General features: G+C 40.8%; 1 pseudogene; it reads right to left on the reverse strand.

The window, feature by feature from the left end:
- Positions 1–3,647: 3,647 nt before the first annotated feature.
- On the reverse strand, positions 3,648–3,812 carry LOC136176166 (U2 spliceosomal RNA; annotated as a pseudogene).
- Positions 3,813–16,920: the final 13,108 nt, after the last annotated feature.

Genomic DNA, 16,920 nt, shown 5'->3' on the forward strand with positions numbered 1-16,920 from the left:
AGAAGTGTAAAAAGAAGGCTTGTGATTACCCAAATTACTATGACTGATTAATAACCAGATACATAATGTTTGGTAAAATTTGAACATTGTGATGCTACTAAAATTTATTGAATTACAAATAATGAATTATAGTTCATGGATGAACTTAGTACTCTACCACTTTTAAGATGGTCTCCTGTAGATCATCCTGAGAGCAAACCCCAGAGACAGACATTGATAACTGACCCAAGATTAACCAGACAATCAGTAGAGATAGATACCGCATCTTATGTACCTGCATGCCTTTGTCAACCACCAAGAGTCCCTTGCCTCCTTGATTCTTTGAACAGATTTAGTGGGTGTGACTGAATAAGAATACGGTTCTCCAGAGATGGGAGCTATGCTCTGAGGAGTGTGATGACATGGTGAGTGAAGAGAGAGTTCAGGAAGGGGAGCTGGGGCTGAGTGAGCTTGGACTCACAGGACTGGCCCTCTCTTATCCACCCGGCGAGAGAGGGCTCAGCCCTCTCCATCAACCTGTGAGGACAGTTCGGGGAGAGAAGGACCAGGGAAACTCGTAAGATTACTGGGCTGCATAAGGGCCTCCAGGAATGTAAAGCGAACCCAGTTCATGAGGTTGCATGCTCTGCTGCTACACTCAATAGGGGAAGACAGGGCCACCTGGATTTAATAAGGTTGGGGTGGGCCAAGAAAGTAGAGTCCCATGAGATGGAAAAGGGTGCTTGGAGTGTGTTCAAGGAGATGACTATAATGATCAGCCATTGAATTTCAGTTGGATAAGAACATCAGTGAGGATGGAAAATCTCAGGCTCAGCCTGAGCCCATTCTCAATAACCAAGGTTATAGAAGGACAAGGGCTGTAAGAAAGCAAGGAGGAACTTGACCCTGATGGCCTCTTAGAGAAAGTAGAACCCAATCTCTAAGCCAGTGATCTGGTTTCCTCTGCCTTAAACAATTCTTGGGTCTGCTGCTTCACAAAATTGCCTTTAGAATCAACTTTAGAGTCAAAATCGCCTTTAGAATCAAACCCCATACCTGCCAGAGATGCTTGGAGGGCTCAAGCAAAACCTTGTGCACACCAGGAGACTTGACAGAGACTGAGCCAGACCTGCCTTTGATTGTTTGAGAGTCCCCTGCAGTGGTACGGGTCAGCAGTGGCCTGCCACAGGGCCAGGGGCTCTGGGTGCAGCAGACCTGGGTATGGCATAAGCTCTCTTGAAGGAGGTTGCCATTTACCCCACCATAGAGCCCCCAGAACTTACACAGGACTGGGGAAACAGACTCTTGGAGGCCACAAACAAAACCTTATGCACACCAGGACGCAGGAGAAAGGAGCCCTGGTCCCACAAGAGACTGACCCAGATTTGTCTGTGACTCTCTAGGAGTCTCCAGCAGAGGCAAGGGTCAGTGGTGGCCTGCTGCAGGGTTGGGGGCACTGAGTGTGGCATTGCGTGCACAGGACCTGTTGAAGGACTTTATTTTTGGGGGCGCCAAAATCACTGCAGTTGGTGACTGCAACCATGAAATTAAAAGATGCTTGCTCCTTGGAAGAAAAGCTATGACCAACCTAGACAGCATATTAAAAAGCAAAGACATTACTTTGCCAACAAAGGTCTGTCTAGACAAAGCTATGGTTTTTCCAGTAATCATGTATGGATGTGAGAGTTACACTGTAAAGAAAGCTGAGCACCGAAGAACTGATGCTTCTGAACTGTGATGTTGGAGAAGACTCTTGAGAGTCACTTGGACTTCAAGGAGATCCAACCAGTCCATCCTAAAGGAAATCAGTCCTGTATATTGGAGGGACTGATGCTGAAGCTGAAACTCCAATACTTTGGCCATCTGATGTGAAGAACTGACTCATTTGAAAAGACCCTGATGCTGGGAAAGATTGAAGGCAAGAGGAGAAGGGGACGACAGAGGATGAGATGGTTGGATGACATCAGCAACTCGGTGGACGTGAGTTTGAGTAAGCCCCAGGAGTTGGTGATGGACAGGGAGGCCCGGCATGCTGTGGTCCATGGGGTTGCAAAGAGTCGGACATGACTGAGCGACTGAACTGAATCAAATGTCACTATTGAGACTAAAACTAGCAAGTAGGAATAAAAGACCCAGCTTGAAAATCTTGTTGTCAGAAAAAATATTAGTCTACTTGCATCTCATGACATTGTTGCAAAATGTGACTCATACACTCAAAGTCCAGAAAGAAACTAAATTACAGTGCTTTAAAAGAAAACAATTTTTCCTGATGTACTCTAAATTTTCCTAAAATAAGTTAAAAGAAGGTTGAGATATTTGTGGCCTGCAAAGGAGATTCCCGCCATGGAGGCAATTGGCTATTTGCCCCAGGATATGTCACAAATGAGGTTAAAATGTGAGCATCTGGCTCTTGTTCAGGGCTCAGGTCGGGGTTTGGCCAGGCCTGCGGTTCCTAGGAAGTCTGTCCAGGGATCTGTCTTGCTTTGTCTTCTGACCACCCACTACATGTTTTGCAGGGACAGGATCACAGGCCTCAGATGATGTTGTTCTGAGGAGGCTAGAAAGCCAGAAGGAAGCTAAGGGTAGCACTCCCTACCCCACATGGTTCTCCCACCGTTGTCTGTCTGTAGGAGTGATACTAATGCCTGTAGTCTGGGGTGTTCCCGTCAAATGAGTGATACTGGAGAAGGGGCTTTCTGTTCTCCACCCACAGATGGGCGTGTCACTCACATACTCCACAATCCAGAGTGAGTAAAGACAAAAATCCAAAATCATATCTATGCTTTTTTGTTTTAAATACTTTTGTATTTAGTGTAGAAGAATATATGTGAATGTTTATTTTTTTCCCTCTTAAGAGCTATTCACCCTTGTTTCCTAAGGGAGAAAGAAAAATATTTAGTAATTAGTGTTTGGGATATCAGAGAAGCTGCATTCTCCAACAAACTCCAACTGGATCAGAGATATAAATGTCTAAAAGAAAATTTAGAGGCTTCCCTGGTGGTCCAGTGGTTAAGAATCTCCCTTGCAATGCAGAGTTCAATCCCTGGTCCGGGAAGATCCCACATGCCGTGGAGCAACTAAGCCTGTACCCCACAACTACTGAGACCGCTCTCTAGAGGCCACAAGCTGCAACTTCTGAGCCCACCAGCTGCAGCTACTGAAATGTGCTTGCCTAGAGCTCCTGCTCCACAACACGAGAAGCCACTGAAATGAGAAGCCTGAGCACCGCAACTAGAGAGTTGCCTATGCACAGCAATGAAGATCCAGCACAGCTAAAAATAGATAAAAGAAAATCTAAAGGTACTAGAAGACTTAGAAAGAATTCCCAAATACAGTAGACTGACCATATGCTTTTATTTTCTCTGTGTAGGATAAATAAAAACTCCCAAAGATATGTCTGTGCCCTAATCCCCAGAACCTATGAATGTTACCTCAAATGACAAAGACTTTGCAGATGTGATTAAGGCCCTTGAGGTAGGGAGATTACTCTGGATTATCTGAGTGGGCCCTAAATGCAATAACAAGCATCTTTTTAGGAGAGAGAAGTCACAGGTGTTACACAGACACTAGGGAAGACAATGCGATCTCAGGGGCAGAGACTAGAGTGATGCAGTCACAAGCCAAGGAATGCTGGCAGTCACCAAAAGCTGGGAGAGCTGGGAACAGATATCCCCTGGAGCCTCCAAGAGGAATGTGACCCTGTTGACACCTTGATTTCAGATGTCTGGCCTCCAGAAACAAAAAATAAGTTTCCGTTTTTTTAAGTCACCAATTTAGTGGCAATTTGCATACTGACCCTACACTTGATCTTAGCCAGAAGGCCAAGAGGCGATGCATAGTGACCCTAGAAAACAAATACACTTCTGGATCCACCCAAATGTCACCAAAATAATAGTGAACAGAAGGAAAATGATACAACTCACAAAGATAAGAAGAACAGCAGAAAAGAATTTCTATAAATTTTTGAAAAATAGAATAATGAATGAGTGAGAGGCAACTTACTTATCCAAAGTAAGAAAACTGCAACCCTGAGAGCCAGGAGAAAGGGCTGTGAGCAAGACACGAGTCACTTCTCCCAGAGGGTCACCAAGCACCAGGCAGGGGTGGGGGCGGAGAGTGGGGCTGAAGCTGGAAGACGTCCAGTGGCATGAAGAACACCACACTGGGTCACTCGCCACACCCCTGCTTGATACTGATCAGCCAAGAGCCCGGTACACCCCTGTTTCTGGCCTCCCACACCTCAGTCCATTCCCCTGATTCTATCACCACATGACAAACCCATCAGTTCTACTCACACTCCTTCTGTTGAAGAGAACTGGTCTCAAGGTTCTTCCTAGATGTGGGTGGACTGGGTGATACCACGCAGGGCCCACACTGGCTTCCCACCACCCTGCCGTGCTGCAAAGGAAGGCATGCTTTCTGATGGCCCAATAGCAGCATCTTCCACACTCTCTAAGGTACATTTTCCTAAAATTTCAGTACACTGGGCATAAAAAGAAGATTCTAAAAGTTTCCCAGATGAAAAACTTGGTCACTTCATGTACTATCTATCAGCAATCTGACTGGCATCAGACTTTAAAAGAGCAATTCAAGATGCTAGAAAACAATAAGGCAACGCCCTCAGTAACTTATAAACGAAAAGTTTCTATTTAGCCAAGCTGTCACAAAATGTAAGGGTGGTATGCAAGTTTTGAATGATATGCCCACAATGCATCATCTAAGAGGAAGCTATCAAAGCACATAATTCTGCACAATGTGGAGTAAACAAGAAACTGGAAGACATGAAATTCGGGGGAAGAAAAAAATAATCAGGATGCATACAGGAGAGTGTCAAAGGGGGAGTCCTAGCATGATGGATGTTTATCACACCTGGCAAGTAGCCATTCCTACTTGAATAGAAACCTGTGCAAGTGTGAAGGGGAGACATTTAAGCAGAAAAATAGAACTGACAGATTATTTACTGTGTTTGAGAATTTGGGGAAAAATTATTACTAAGAGTTTGCCAAATTTGTTGGATTATCTGGGGACAAAAAGTGATGAAATGTAGAAAACTAAGCAATTTCATCAGAAGTAAGGTGGGATTAGCAATTATTAATGCCAGGAAAAGCAGTTTATATAAGAAGATATAGTTATGATATAATATCTGGTTCAGTGGTGAATAATATTTGCTAGTCATATAAGCACTGCTCAACTTAACTAGGCATTGCAAGATAATTATTTTGAGGAAAGGGGAGAAATTAAATTGGGGAGAATTAGAGCTGGATAAGAATTCAAAAGCCTCAATGATTTCTTTTGCAGGATTCTAATGTATACATATTTTCTACACATGTACAAAGAAATTCATCACATCACTGAACAAGAAATAGCAAAACAGAGACAACTTAAATGTCAGTTGAGGGATAACTAGCTGTTTAACCATTATCTTAAACAGGTTACGGTTAAATGGAGTAAAATACAAGCTTTAAAAAAAGCCAAGCAATAAATGATGGCATGAACAACCAGATAGTGAAAACAAAGTGGAGAGGGGTGGGTCCAATACACCATCACTTTGGGGGGAAAATAAATATATGTATCAATATATTCCCATGCACAAGCATTGAATCTTGTATATGTAAAATTTCTGGAAAGATACACAAAGAACAGCTGTGACTGTTTATATGGAGGGGAACTGTGATCAGACAGGAAGGGATAGAAAGAGATCTACTTTTCACCATATGCCATTTTGTTATTTAAAATTTTATGCCAGACAATATGTTATCTATTCAAATGAATACTTTTTAATAAAATTATGTTTTTCATTTTTAATAATTTTTAAAGGAAGGGAAAAAACAAACTGGCAAAGGTAAGAAAAACAACAAAACAAAAAAATTAGCCCCCTTAATATCTCAACTTAATACATCAAGCATGTCTCAAAATGTCATTTCACTATTTTTAGCATTTTCTTTTGTGCTGTGCTTAGCCATTCAGTCGTATCCGACTCTGCGACCTCATAGCCCTCCAGGCTCCTCTGTCCATGGGGATTCTCCAGACAAGAATATTGGAGTGGGTTGTCATGCCCTCCTCCAAAGGATCTTCTCAACCCAGGGATCAAACCCAGGCCTCCCACATTGCAGGAAGATTCTTTACTGCCTGAGCCACCAGGGACGCTATATATCATACATGTCTTAAAATGTCATTTCACTATTTTTTAACATTTTCCTTTAGGTGGCGGCAACTGCATTTTTTTTATGCTATCCATCTGTCTAACCTTGAAGATCAGTTCAACTGTAGTGTTTGGATTTCTTATTTCTCCTTTTCATAAGAAAAAAATTTCTTAAGATGTTAAAGTACATATTAATGAAATGCATGGTCTGGAGATGTTCCTGAGTGTTGTTAATGCAAAATATGAAAATAATAAACCTAAAAACAGGTTATAAATTTGAGGAACTATAAAACAGACTGGGAAGCTGTTCCCCAAAATGTTGGCAGTGATTATTTCTGGATAGTAAAGCAATTAATAGGTGAATTTGTTTTTCTCTTTGCCTTTCCAAATATTTTACCATGAACATGGTATTTTTTTAAAACCTTTTGTTTTATTCTTCAAGCCTGATGGTCTTAAGTGTCATCTGGCACCCAAACATTTCCAATATCACTGAGCTCTTTATTTCTTAACTGTGGAATGAAAATAATGACAGAAACTTTAGGCCCTCCATAAGGACTATTGAAGGAGAGATTTCAGGGCTAAAGGTGCCTTTCTAAATTCTTCAAATCTATAATCAGATTTACTGTGCATGCTAAGTTGCTTCAGTCGTGTCCAACTCTACAACCCTATGGACTGTGGCCCACCAGGCTCCTCTGTCTATGGGATTCTTCAGACAAGAACACTGGAGAGGGTGCCATGCCTTTCTCCAAAGATTTACTGTAAAGTTAATAAAACCATGCTTTGGAGTAACCCCTCTTTGCTTGCTCTTATCCCTTCCATAACCTTGTGTCTCATTTTTTTAATGTGTATCATGGTTGGGCTTTATTTTCATAATTTTATTTATTTTGGCTGTGCTGGGTCTTCATTGCTGCACAGGCTTTTCTCTGGTTGCCACAAGCAGGGGCTACCATCTAGCTGCAGCGAGTGGGCTTCTCATCGCAGTGGCTTCTCTCCTTGAAGGGCACAGGCTCTAGGGTGGGTGGGCTTCAGTAGTTGCGGCTTCCAGGCTCTAGAGCACAGGCTCAGTAGTTGCGGTTCACGGGCTTAGTTGCTCCGCGGCATGTGGGATCTTCCCAGATCAGGGATCAAACCCATGTTTCCTGCACTGGCAAGCAGATTGTTCTACCTCTGAGCCAACAGGGATGCCCCCATTGTATCTTATTTTGAATTCATAACTTTGTATTCTTTTCCTCATAAGGCTCATAAATTGTCCAGTTACAGCACCTACCCAACCAAGACCCACCACCACCAAAGCACATCAAAATACTGTTTGACAATTTTTTAACATCCTTGAATGAGATAGTCTAGTTATCATTTATTCTGAGGGAATGTAGGGAAGATATCTATAAACTCCCACTAAACTGACAGGCCTAGACTCGCAAACTTTTGCACCCCTGTTGCCTTGCACGCATCTGGCACATTTCAAGTATTCAAAGACCATTTGTAGCACTGCTAAATGGCAGTGAGTTTACAGGGAAAAGTAAAAGGTCTCTTAACCAATTCCTTGTCCTTGGAGTAGTTGAGGGGCAGTCCTTAGAGAGCTATTTCTGATGGCTAGCAGAAAGGGTGCACCCATCTCAAATAACTGGGGCCAAAGCATGACTCCTGTTCCCCAGAATTTTTGACGGTCTGTGGGACGGTAAGTGGATCAGCCAGGGGAGTCATCCCAATGGGACAGTGCACAGACTCTGTGCCAGTGAGGAAAAGGTCCCCATCTCTCCTCTTTGAAGAGATACATTAGCATGTTTATCTATGAAACAGAGAAGAAGACATGTCTGGTGTGTGACTTTTACGTCTCTCAAATACAGGAATGCAAACTGGTGTGGGACACCAAAAAGCAAATGTGAGTGTGAAAAAGCCAGGTGCCATGCGACCAGCACTTCCATTTCTGGGTATATACTCATAAGGAATGACAGCTGGGATTTGATCAGATGTTTGCACACCCATGTTCATAGCAGCATTACTTGCAATAACCAAAAAGTGAAAGCAACCCATGTCCACTGGCAGATGAACAGATAAGCAAAATGAGCATACATACAATGGAATATTATTCAGTCTTTAAAGGAATGAAATTCTAACACGTGCTACACTGAACCTTGAGGACATTATGCTGAATGAAGAAAGCCAATCACAAGAGGACAAATATTGTACAAATTCACATATTTGAGGTGCCTAGAGTAGTCACATTCATAGAGTCAGAATGGAGTCAAATTCATAGAGTCAGAATGTAGAGTCAGAATGTAGAAGGACCTGGGGGAAGGGAAATGTAGGGAATTACCATTTAATGGGTAGAGAGTTTCTATTTTTCAAGATGAAAAGAGTTCTAGAGATGGATGGTGGTGATAGTTACACAATAATGTGAATATACTTAAAGCACTGAACTTCACACTTAAAAATAATGGTTGAAATGGTCAGTTTTATGTTATTTATATTTTATTGCCAAAAAATACCTATAGATGGAATGAAGAAGTATTTCCTATATTTTATGAATATCTTAAGCAGAAGTTGGATGTTTATTCCAGAACTGTTCTGTAATATAGATTTGAATTATTTGTAGATGTTAATAATGATTGCTAACACCTAATGAGTCAGGGACTGTACTAAGGGATTTATGTACATTATCTTAATTCTCATAACCTATGAGGTAGCCTCTGAGGTAAATGCTTTTTGTTATGGTCATTTTCAAGTTCAAAAACGTGAGGCTTAGTTTAAATCATTTGCCCAGGGTGCAAGGTTGATGCATGGTAGAGCCCAGATTTGACAGATTTATTAGTGTTAAGCATACTGCTCATTTCAGAGTTGTAATTCTGCTTTTTACAATCAAAGTTTTTTGATTGTCTTAGTCTTAATATTATGTCCTTACATAGAAGAAATTTCTAAGAAAAGAAATCTGAATCAAGAAAATCCAAATTACATTCATAGGCCAGAGGATATGAGTTGAACAGCAATTCTTACCAAATTGTGCTTAAAACAATGCCAGCAAGTAGTCCCTCAAATTTACTATGGACTTGGGGTACTCAAGTCTAGATTCAGAGGTAAGAGGACTGGAAAAGCAACAATGACCAAATATTCCTTTTGGGGATACAAATAATCTTGTAAAATAATTCTAAATATCACTTTAAATTTTTTATTTTCAGACTTCATACCTGCAATTTCTGGCACATTATTCAGCATAGTTTTTGTTGTTGTTTTTTTAATAAACATTAACTGGATAAAACACTTGACTCAACTAAGGAATTCAGAGATTACAGTCTGTTCATTTCTAGGACTCCATCTTCCCCTAAAGGATTAACTGGATATACTACTACATTTGCTTTTCAGACATGTGTTAATCCATACGCACATACATACACACACAACATGGTGGATTATGCACATGCGTTTACTTCTACTACCTCCCATAGTCCCATCAAAGTGACGGGAAAAGTCTTTAAAGGGAGTGAGATAAAAACAGGAATAAGAAACAAGAAGCAGTATCATCAACAGACCGGAAGTTTTGAGAACTTTGTGAAAGACAGAAAGCAGATGGATGAACAGAGAAACTGTTTGGCAAACTGCAGGCCAGGACCCAAGAAATGCACGTTTCCCCAAGGAGGCCCTGGAAGGGAGCTCACGCTCAGCAAGCTAAACACTGCTGAGCTGTGGGGCAATGGTAAGTGGCCTCATTGGAGAACCAGACTCGGTGCCTAGGGACAGCTAGGCCCCTTTCCTGTGACCTGCGCAAACAAAGCTCGGCAGCTGAGACTTTTGCCCTCAGGCCAAAAGCCAGCCACACCGCCCTTTAGGAAGCAAGCTGTCAGCTCAGGGGGGTTCTTGGTCAGGATTTTGTGGCCTCTGGGGTAAAAGATAAGAAATTCTGGATCTCTACAATAAACTCAGAGATTATTGTACTTGGTGCGTGTGAAAGTGTGTTAGTCGGTCAGTCGTGTCCAACACTTTGCAACCCCATGGACTATAGCCCATAGGCTCCTCTGTCCATAGAATTCTCCAGGCAAGAGTATTGCAGTGGATAGCCAAAATCACTCTTAAAGTGCATCTCCACCCATTCCACCTGAAAACTTCTGTCTCCCCCGACCCCCTCAATTCCGTCCCCCGCCTCCCACCCCCTCCACTGCCCCCACCCCCACTTGCTAGTTCGTGTTTTGCCCACAGGAAACGCTACGGAGAAGCCTTCCTGTCCACAAACCCCACCTACTAATATAAAAGCTGTCAGTCAATCTGTTCAAGAGCTTCTTGGGAAAGCAAATCTAAACAATTGAAGAGGAAGAAACCCACACAAGCTCCCTCTGCTAAATTAAGGTGTTTGTTTCGTTCTTAATTTATTCATACAAATGGACAACAGGAAACATCAAACTTGTGGGAAAAAAAGACGCAAAAGGGAAAGACTAAGAAAATAAATTAGATAACTGAGGTTGGAGGAAAAAGATAATCCAAGCAGTTAAAGAGAATTTTTAAAAAAAAAAAACCTGATACACACAATCACGTTCTCTGTAAATCAATTAAGAAAAGTAATATTTAAAACAATTCCAATAAGAGCAATAAAAATGTTAATTGGTGAAATTTATAACCTATTGCATTCTTAAGACAATTACAGTTTGTGGTAAAAAGTAATAATCAGAGAACTTGAAAGAGTTCATAGAAACTAAAAATGAAAATTTCAATGGAACTGCTAAATAATATAGACACAATAGAAGATCAAGTTGGTTACCTGGAAGATAAAGGAAATAAAAAGACAGAGAACATGAGAAAAAAATTAACACATATGGAAGTTAGTACTAGTAAATTTAATATTTATAAAATGTGATTCTAAAAGGTATAGGAACTATGGAGAAAAAGAAATAATCGAGAACATAATGAAATAAATTTCTTTACACTAAGAGTTTTTAAACTGACAAAGTCCACCAATTAGTGAGCAGGTAAAACAAATAACAGCACATATGTAGACACCCTGGTGAAATTTTAGAACTTCAAGAACAGAAAAGTGTTAGTCGCTCAGTTGTGTCCGACTCTTTGGGAAACTTTGGACTGTAGCCTGCCAGGCTCCTCTGTCCATGGGATTCTCCAGGCAAGAATGCTGGAGTGGGTTGCCATTGCCTTCTCCAGGGGACCCAGGGATTGAACATGGGTCTCCCACATTGCAGACAGAGTCTTAACCATCTGAGCTACCAGGGAAATTTTAGAATTCCAAGAACAGAAATAAACTCTAAAAGCTTCCAAAAAGGGAAAAAATAAAAAGGAATGATTATCAAACTGTTATCCAACCTCTTTTCAGCAATATTAGTAATAGAAGACAATTAATAAGACAAATACATGTTGAGTGTATACTGTGTGCTAGACACTATTTTAGATCCTTGGGATTTATCAGTGAACCAAACAGACCAAAATCCTGCTTCAATGGATCTTACATTCTATTGGCAAAAGTATCCAAAATGCTGAGGGGGAGAAAGTGAATTTTAGTATTCTAAACCTGGCCAAACTATCAGTAAAATGAGAGGGCTAAAAAAAAAATTTATTTACTTATGTATTGTAGTGAAGGAAAGTACAGCACTTATTGTAGAGTGCCAAGCAAGGAGACTGGGCAGCATGTATTAAAAAGACTAGAACTCCCCAATGACTTTCAGGCAAGTATTTTTAACAATGCTTTTTTAAAAAATACAATTTAATTTCTTTATTTATTTTCGGTTGTGCTGAGTCTTTGTTGCTGGGTGGGCTTTTCTCTAATTGCAGAGAGTGGGTTCAGTTCAGTTCAGTCACTCAGTTTTGTCCAACTGTGACCCCATGGACTGCAGCACGCCAGGCTTCCCTGGCTATCACCAATACCTGGAGCTTGCTCAAACTCATGTCCATCAAGGTGGTGATGCCATCCAACCATCTCATCCTCTGTAATCCCCTTCTGCCCTCAATCTTTCCCAGCATCAGGGTCTTTTCAAATGAGTCAGTTCTTCGCATCAGGTAGCCAAAGTATTAGAGCTTCAGCTACAGCATCAGTCCTTCCAATGAATATTCAAGACTGATTTCCTTTAGGATTGACTGGTTGGATCTCCTTGCAACCCAAGGGACTCTCAAGAGTCTTCTCCAACACCACAGTTCAAAAGCATCAATTCTGTGGTGCTCAGCTTTCTTTATAGTCCAACTCTCATATCCATACATGACTGCTGGAAAAACCACAACTTTGACTACATGGACCTTTGTTGGCAAAGTAATGTCTCTGCTTTTTAATATGCTGTCTAGGCTGGTCATAGCTTTTCTTCCAAGGAGCAAACGTCTTTTAAATTCACAATATTGTAAAGTAATTAGCCTCCAACTAATAAAAATAAGTGAAAAAAATATAAATTCATGGCTGAAGTCACCATCTGCAGTGACTTTGGAGCCCAAGAAAATAAAGTCTGTCACTGTTTCCATTGTTTCCCCATCTATTTGCTATAAAGTGATGGGACCAGATGACATGATCTCGGTTTTATGAATGTTGAGTTTTAAGCCATTTTCGCTGTCCTCTTTCACTTTCATCAAGAGGCTCTTTAGTTCTTCTTCACTTTCTGCCATAAGGGTGGTGTCATCTGCATATCTGAGGTTATTGATATTTCCCCCAGTAATCTTGATTCCATTTTGTACTTCATCCAGCCCATCATTTCATTGATGTAATCTGCATATAAGTTAAATAAGCAGGGTGACAATGTACAGCATTGACGTACTCCTTTCCTGATTTGGAACCAGTCTGTTATTCCATGTCCAGTTCTAACTGTTGCTTCTTGACCTGCATAAAGATTTCTCAGGAGGCAGGTAAGGTGGTCTGGTATTCCCATCTCTTGAAAAAATTTTCCACAGTTTGTTGTGACCCACACAGTGAAAGACTTTGGGGTAGTCAATAAAGCAGAAGTAGACATTTTTCTGGAACTCTCTTTTTCCTATGATCCAATGGATTTTGGCAATTTGGTCTCTGGTTCCTCTGCCTCATCTAAATCCAGCTTGAACATCTGGAAGGTCACAGTTCATGTAACTGTTGAAGCCTGGCTTGGAGAATTTTGAGCATTACTTTATTAGTGTGTGTGAGATAAGTACAATTGTGCGATAGTTTGAACATTCTTTGGCATTGCCTTTCTTTGGGATTGGAATGAAAACTGACTTTTTCCATTCCTGTGGCCACTACTGAGTTCTCCAAATTTGCTGGCATATTGAATGCAGCACTTTCACACCATCATCTTTTAGGATTTGAAATAGCTCAACTGGAATTCCATCACCATCACCATTATCTTCATTACCTCCTCCATAGTTTTGTCTCAGGTCAAACAATAGGGAGGGAACATAGCCTCACCCATCAACAGAAAATTGGATTAAAGATTTATTGAGCATGGCCCTGCCCATCAGAATAAGACTCAGTGTCTCCCACAGTCAGTCTCTCCCATCAGGAAACTTCCACAAGCTTCTTATCCTTATCCATCAGAGGGCAGACAGAATGAAAACCACAATTACAGAAAACTGATCAAACTGATCACATGGACCACAGCCTTGTCTAACCCAGTGAAACTATGAGCCATGACTTGTAGGGCCACCCATGACAGACAGGTCATGATGGAGAGTTCTGACAAAACGTGGTCCACTGGAGAAGGGAATGACAAACCACTTCAGTATTTTTGCCTTGAGAACCCCATGAACAGCATGTAAAGGCAGAGAGTGGGGGCTGCTCTCTGGTTCTCACCTTCTCTAGGGTGAGCGGGCTTCGGTAATTTCAGTGCGTTGGCTCAGTAGCTGGGGCTCCCAGGCTCTAGAGCACAGGCTCAGAGTTTTGCCCCAGCAACAGCTTAGTTGCATCACAGCATGTGGGATCTTCCTGGACCAGGAATCAGACCTGTGTGTCTTGCATTAGCAGGTGGATTCTTTACCATTGAGTCACCAGGGAAGACCCAGGCAAGGATTTTTAAAGGTAATATTAGGGGTGAGGGTCACAGGGCATGCAATCAGCTCGTGGACATTTTTCTGATTTGTTGGTGGGGAGGTAACAGTGATATTTCCAGGATCTTAATCATTAACCTTCTGGTTCCAACCAGTCTATGGTCTACATGCTTGTGATCAGTTTATGGTCACCATCTTCCACCAGGTGGAGGGGGGGGGTCTTAGTTCTTGCAGAACAACTCAAAGATGTGTGTCAAACTGATATGTAATCCCTTGAGGAAAGACCATTTTTAGATGTTCAGGAAATCAGAGAATTTACTTCTTACAAAACACAAAGCAAGAACTTAAAGAAGTAATCCAACAAATTGTAATCCAAAGGATTTCCCTGGTGGTCCAGTGGCTAAGACTGTACTCCCAATGCAAGGGGCCCAGGTTTGATCCCTTTTCATGGTCATAGATACCACATGCTGCAGCTAAGAGTTTACATGCCATAACTAAGGATCCCACATGCTGTAATAAAGATCAAAGATCCCGCATCCTGGTGCTGCCAAATAAATATTTTTAAAATAAACAAACAAGAACAAAAAAACCCAAATGAACAAAAAACCAAAGTACAATCCAAGAAAGAAAACAAGAAGCAATGCTATCTGAATACGAGCCAGAGGAAGTACAGAAAGTAAGAAGAGGCGGAAAGGAAAGAAGGTAGAAGGATCTCTTAGTTCTTCAAGTTTAGAAGAAACTCATTTAAGCTGCAAATTTTCAGTTAAATAGGATCACATTTCCTTCTTGATGTGAATTCATCTACACAACTCAGTTGATAGTAATAGCTGGTAGTTGTAGAGGAGTGCGTTACATGGGTTAACGTTTTTACTTTCATAGGACTTAATTATAATTACAGAGAAGGATATAAATATATTAAAATATGACTATGTACATGTATATATCTATATCTACATGTATATTACATTACATTAGAATGTAATGTAAGAATGAAAGATGGACGGTCTTGTATAACTGGGAATCAAAAATTGCTGGGAGCCGTTATGGGGGGGTCCCGCCCATGACGAGGTCATGAAGAAAATACCGGGCAGGCAAGGCCGTCTGGGACCCCATCCATGACAAGATCATGAGGAAAAAACCTGACAGGCAAGGCCATCTAGGATAAGGGACCCTCCAGGTTGGCCTCGACCTCTACCCCACCCTGTATCCTCCCCCCTTTATTCTGCTGTTGTTCTTGTTTGCCCTGTTGCAGATTCTTGTGTTACCTGCCGAGAGCTCTCCTGCTCCTCTTTCACTGAATGAGGACCAACTTAAAACCCTAATTAATAAATCTCCTGGATGCTGCTGCCCTATGAAGGGGCCAGAGATGAAGGAAATGCTTCCATTCAAACATTTTGCTGGCATTCTGGCTTGTTTGATAAATGTGTAATCTCATTGCACAAAATGCTCTTGATTGTTCTAAACATCCTAAACACAGTACGCTAACAAAAGAAACTATTAAGCATAGGCCCCTTCATGGGGTGAGAAAAGCTCCACAAATATTATAGCCACATATGTGCCTAATAGAAAATACTTTAGATAGAGATTAGCTGGTGACTTCTTGCAGGTGGTTAACTTTTAGACTAAGAGCCTGTTTTGTGCCATATCTGCTGTTTTTGCAGTCCTTCGCATTTCTGTTCTGTAAAAATGTAATCCTATCTAGTTCCCATAGAGATGACGCTTATTAGAAAGAAAATAGATAATTATAAGAAAAACAGGGTCGGCTACTGAAGTTGCTTAAGTCACACCAGGTGCAAGCCATAAAATGTTAGCAGGCCTGAAGGCCAAATGATAAGAAAGACTCTTGTGAACAAAAATGTATGTGGGTGACATCCAGTTTCTGTTGAAGGTCAAGTTGTAATGTTTTGAGATGCCCTGTGTGTAAGCAATGTGCACTTCCCCCAAAGACGTTGTTAAGGGTATAAAGGAGCCGTTCATCCTGAGGGTTCCCCTGGATCCTGCTGGGGCTGGACCCCGGCAAAAAATGTCTGTCTTAGTAAATACAGAAGTAGAAGTTTAGTATTATTTAAAGTTATAAAGAATAATTTAAATATAGCATTAGAAACATTCAAAATATAAATAATATAACTAACACAAAGTGGGTGATGAAGGGATACAGACAAGTTGGGAGGAAGTATAAACAAAAGAAATGACTAATTTTTTCTATATGGGAGTCAGTACATACTTTCTAAAGTTGAGAGATTGCGAAGTGGAGCTATAAGCATATTATTTTAAATTATAATGGTAACTGCGGTGTGATCTAGTAACAGTACCTGCTAATGGTGCTGTTTCTGAAGAGCAGGCCTAGGCTGCAATGGTGTGGAGATCATATCCATTTTTTTTTTTTTTAAGTTTTCCTCAGGCTATAGTTCATCTACATGTTGTGTTGGTTTCTGCTATATAGCAAAGTGAATCAGTTATGCATATACATGTATCCACTCTTTTTCAGAATCTTTTCCCATATAGGTCATTACAGAGTATCAAGTTGAGTTCTCTGTATACAGTAGGTCCTTATTAGTGATCCACACATCCATTTTGCACTCTTCTGTACTGATAAATCTTTTTCCTATTATGTGTGAGTAAAACTGCCACAAAATAATAATAAACTGCTTCAACAATACTAATATGTTAATGTTTTTAAAGAGTGAAAACATACTAAGTTAATCTTTTCCACAAACACAGCAATAATATTTAATGTATATAGGTATATGTTACTTAGTCATAGCTGCCAAATATCCTCAAAGGCTCACAGTTTTTCAGAAAAGTTCTGAGGTCAAAGAGAGTTTAGCATATTATTTATCTGACTTTTTAAAGTTGAAAAACAAATAAAA

The sequence above is a fragment of the Muntiacus reevesi genome, chromosome 9 (genome assembly GCF_963930625.1).
Source record: "Muntiacus reevesi chromosome 9, mMunRee1.1, whole genome shotgun sequence".
Taxonomy (NCBI): Eukaryota; Metazoa; Chordata; class Mammalia; order Artiodactyla; family Cervidae; genus Muntiacus; species Muntiacus reevesi.